Source organism: Rutidosis leptorrhynchoides, chromosome 9 (assembly GCF_046630445.1).
Source record: "Rutidosis leptorrhynchoides isolate AG116_Rl617_1_P2 chromosome 9, CSIRO_AGI_Rlap_v1, whole genome shotgun sequence".
In the NCBI taxonomy this organism is placed as follows: Eukaryota; Viridiplantae; Streptophyta; class Magnoliopsida; order Asterales; family Asteraceae; genus Rutidosis; species Rutidosis leptorrhynchoides.
Window position 1 is genome coordinate 276,151,866 of NC_092341.1, and position 5,591 is coordinate 276,157,456.

Genomic DNA, 5,591 nt, shown 5'->3' on the forward strand with positions numbered 1-5,591 from the left:
CTACCGTGGTCAGCATTCATGCACTTGATGAACGAGAAGTACCGTCCCAGAACCGAGGTCAATAAGCTCAAGACAGAACTTAGAGGGTTACGAACCCAAGGATTTGATATTACCACGTACGAAAGACGATTCACAGAATTATGCCTATTGTGTCCGGCAGCGTTCGAAGATGAGGAAGAGAAGATCGACGCGTTTGTGAAAGGATTACCGGAAAGAATCCAAGAAGATATAAGTTCACACGAGCCCGCCTCCATACAACAGGCATGTAGAATGGCTCACAAACTAGTGAACCAGATTGAAGAAAGAATTAAAGAATAGACTGCTGAAGAGGCCAATGTGAAGCAAGTCAAAAGAAAGTGGGAGGAAAACGGTGATAAGAATCACCAATACAGCAACAACAGCAATTACAACAATAATCGCAACAATTATCCCAACAATCGCAACATCAATCGTAACTACAACAAACGGCCCAACAACAACAACAACAACAACAACAGCAACTATAACAATCATCCCAACAACAATAACAACCGCAACAACAACAATAATCAGAAGAAGCTATGCCAAAGGTGTGAAAAGTATCACTCGGGGTTCTGCACCAAATTTTGCAACAAGTGTAAAAGAAATGGTCATAGCGCGGCGAAGTGTGAGGTCTATGAACCAGGGGTTAACAGAACGAAAGGAACAAATGGTGTCAGAACGAGTAATGGTGGAGCAAGTAGTGTCGGAGCAAGTTATGCCAATGTAGTTTGTTATAAATGTGGAAAACCGGGCCACATTATTAGAAATTGCCCGAACCAGGAGAACACGAATGGACAAGGCTGCGGAAGAGTTTTCAATATTAATGCGGCAGAGGCACGGGAAGACCCGGAGCTTGTTACGGGTACGTTTCTTATTGACAATAAATCTGCTTACGTTTTATTTGAGTCGGGTGCGGATAGAAGCTATATGAGTAGAGATTTTTGTGCTAAATTAAGTTGTCCATTGACGTCGTTGGATAGTAAATTTTTACTCGAATTAGTAAACGGTAATTTAATTTCAGCAGATTATATATGCCGGAATCGAGAAATTAAACTGGGTAGCGAAATATTTAAGATTGATTTGATACCAGTAGAGTTAGGGAGTTTTGATGTAATAGTTGGCATGGACTGGCTGAAGAAGGTGAAAGAAGAGATCGTATGTTATAAAAATGCAATTCGCATTGTACGAGAAGAAGGAGAACCCTTAATGGTGTACGGAGAAAAGGGCAACACGAAGCTACATCTTATTAGTAATTTGAAGGCACAAAAACTAATAAGAAAAGGTTGCTATGCTGTTCTAGCACATGTCGAGAAAGTACAAACTGAAGAAAAGAGCATCAATGATGTTTTTGTCGCAAAAGAATTTCCCGATGTATTTCCGAAAGAATTACCGGGACTACCTCCACATCGATATGTTGAATTTCAAATAGATCTTGTACCAGGAGCTGCACCAATAGCTCGTTCTCCTTACAGACTCGCACCCAGCGAGATGAAAGAACTGCAAAGCCAACTGCAAGAACTATTAGAACGTGGTTTATTCGACCAAGCACATCACCATGGGGAGCTCCTGTTTTGTTTGTCAAGAAGAAAGATGGTACATTTAGGTTGTGTATTGACTATAGAGAGTTGAACAAACTTACCATCAAAAACCGTTATCCACTTTTGAGAATTGACGACTTAATTGATCAACTACAAGGCTCGTCGGTTTATTCAAAGATCGATTTACGTTCTGGATATCATCAAATGCGAGTAAAGGAGGATGATATTCCAAAAACTGCTTTTAGGACGCGTTATGGTCATTACGAGTTTATGTTTATGCCGTTTGGATTGACTAACGCACCAGCTGTGTTCATGGACCTTATGAACCGAGTGTGTGGGCCATATCTTGACAAGTTGGTCATTGTTTTCATCGATGACATACTTATTTACTCAAAGAATGATCAAGAGCATGAAGAACATTTGAGAAAAGTGCTAGAAGTATTGAGGAAAGAAAAACTGTACGCTAAGTTTTCAAAGTGTGCATTTTGGTTGGAAGAAGTTCAATTCCTCGGTCACATAGTGAACAAAGAAGGTATCCAGGTGGACCCGACAAAGATCGAAACCGTTGAAAAGTGGGAAACCCCAAAAACTCCGAAGCATATACGTCAATTTTTAGGATTGGCTGGTTACTACAGAAGATTCATCCAAGATTTCTCCAAAATAGCAAAACCCTTGACTGCATTAACGCATAAAGGGAAGAAATTTGAATGGAAGGATGAACAAGAGAAGACGTTTCAGTTATTGAAGAAAAAGCTAACTACGGCACCTATATTGTCATTGCCTGAAGGGAATGATGATTTTGTGATATATTGTGACGCCTCAAAGCAAGGTCTCGGTTGTGTATTAATGCAACGAACGAAGGTGATTGCTTATGCATCTAGACAATTGAAGAATCACGAGAAAAATTATACGACGCATGATTTTGAATTAGGCGCGGTTGTTTTTGCATTAAAGACTTGGAGGCACTACTTATATGGGGTCAAAAGTATTATATATACCGACCACAAAAGTCTTCAACACATATTTAATCAGAAACAACTGAACATGAGGCGGCGTAGGTGGATTGAATTATTGAATGATTATGACTTTGAGATTCGTTACCACCAGGGGAAGGCAAATGTGGTAGCCGACGCCTTGAGTAGAAAGGACAGAGAACCCATTCGAGTAAAATCTTTGAATATAATGATTCACAATAACCTTACTACTCAAATAAAGGAGGCGCAACAAGGAGTTTTAAAAGAGGAAAATTTAAAGAATGAAATACTCAAAGGATCGGAGAAGCATCTTAATATTCGGGAAGATGGAACCCGGTATATGGCTGAAAGGATTTGGGTACCAAAATTTGGAGATATGAGAGAAATGATACTTAGAGAAGCTCATAAAACCAGATACTCAATACATCCTGGAACGGGGAAGATGTACAAGGATCTCAAGAAACATTTTTGGTGGCCAGGTATGAAAGCCGATGTTACTAAATACGTAGGGGAATGTTTGACGTGTTCTAAGGTCAAAGCGGAGCATCAGAAACCATCAGGTCTACTTCAACAACCCGAAATCCCAGAACAGAAATGGGAAAACATTACCATGGATTTCATCACTAAATTGCCAAGAACTGCAAGTGGTTTTGATACTATTTGGGTAATAGTTGATCGTCTCACCAAATCAGCACACTTCCTGCCAATAAGAGAAGATGACAAGATGGAGAAGTTAGCACGACTGTATTTGAAAGAAGTCATCTCCAGACATGGAATACCAATCTCCATTATCTCTGATAGGGATGGCAGATTTATTTCAAGATTCTGGCAGACATTACAGCAAGCATTAGGAACTCATCTAGACATGAGTACTGCCTATCATCCACAAACTGATGGGCAGAGTGAAAGGACGATACAAACGCTTGAAGACATGCTACGAGCATGTGTTTTTGATTTCGGAAACAGTTGAGATCGACATCTACCGTTAGCAGAATTTTCCTACAACAATAGCTACCATTCAAGCATTGAGATGGCTCCGTTTGAAGCACTTTATGGTAGAAAGTGCAGGTCTCCGATTTGTTGGAGTGAAGTGGGGGATAGACAGATTACGGATCCGAAGATAATACAAGAAACTACTGAGAAGATCATCCAAATTCAACAACGGTTGAAAACCGCCCAAAGTCGACAAAAGAGCTACACCGACATTAAAAGAAAAGATATAGAATTTGAAATTGGAGAGATGGTCATGCTTAAGGTTGCACCTTGGAAAGGTGTTGTTTGATTTGGTAAACGAGGGAAATTAAATCCAAGGTATATTCGACCATTCAAGATTATTGATCGTGTCGGACCAGTATGTAGCGACCCGACAAAATCGTCATTGACGGCGCCGTCTACTTAGGTCCCGTTACGTGGTCATAAGTCTTTAAAACAACGTTTGACCAAAAGATATGTTGCATTCATTTCAAATGTAAAGATTGTTCAAAGTTTACGAGAATAGTTCCACCACAAGTTACGTTACAAAGTTATAAGTACAAATGAAACTTATGCGACACAATTTAAAAGTAGCCAAAAGACGCTCCGTGTATGCGTATATACTCGACATCCAATGCAAGTATCAAAATAATGAGCAGAAGCATGTATCATGTATCGTTCAAGGACCTGAGAAAAACATAGAAATCTGTCAACGAAAACGTTGGTGAAATCATAGGTTTAAGTAAGTAAGTACAAGTGAACCACAAGATTTGCATCAATGAAATAATAGTAATACATTCCAAAAGTTTGTTTCACGAGCACCCAATTATCAATGCTTAACATTCCTTCCATAGAACCCCATCACTTAGTGCTAGAACATACACTGTTTCTCGAAAATATATTTCATTCGTAAACGGTAGCGAACCGTTTGAATGAGGGTTTGTCAAACCCATATGGATCCATACAACATAAGTTCTCGCTTACACCCGGCAAGTGTAACTAATGATAATCGAATTGAGGATTTTGTTCTAAACTCGTATGTAGAATGTTTGTTTTCCTGTACTTGTGTTCACTTAGTAAAGAAATGTTTATGTTTTCTCATCCCAAATGTAAGTTCAAAAAGAGTAAAAGTGGGACTATGATCTCACCTTGAGTGCACGAGTAGTAAAGTACTTCAACAAGTAAACGTGTGCAAAGAACAATGCTAGTCTTGACCTAAACAATAGGTTGTATCAATAACGGTAAACACGATAGGTCAAAGATGTTCAATTAGTCCTATGGCTCGTTAAGACTCGATCATAATAGCATGTGAATCAAATTGTCATGTTTCATGCAAGGTACAAGTATAAAAACATGTTAGAACGATTGCACAAATATTTGGTTAAGTTTGATTAAAAGTCAACTTGGTCGGGTCAAAGTCAACGAAAAAGTCAACATGTTCGGGTCGGGTCCCGAACTATTTTTCTGAGGTTTTTAATCATATATGAGCATGTTAGAACAAGTTTCATGTGAATCGGAGGTCCGTAGTATGCCAAACATTTTTCGTATTTTGGACATGGAGGTCAGAACCTGACCACGGCTTATGTCGCGCCGCGACATAAGCTGGCCGCGCCGCGGCATTGGCCGTGCGCTGGTACCTGGTCAGTCTCAATTGTTCAAGTCCCAAATCAAAACTCTTTCAAGCATAAATTACAAACCGCTAACTCTTAGAACTCGCACCTTATATCGTTGGAAAGGTAATTTGACAAAGAACACAACTAAATATATTTCACCAACCAAAAACATTATTTGTAACAATCGGCTTTCCAAAATAAATGATCGATTAATGCACACATTTAATACTCGAATTTGATAAGTGCACATTTATGATTCGGGCATTTAATGCATACATACAACACGCCGTTTTGTAGGTAATCGAGCATACAATACAACTAACTACTTACTAACAATAATTCATGGCATTCAATGTATCATCTATTCATTTCAAGCTTATCAAACCCTAATCCAAATTCACCAAAAATCACTAATCAAGTTTATGGAGTTTTCTCAAGCAACCTACACATCAAATTGAAGCTAGTGATACTAG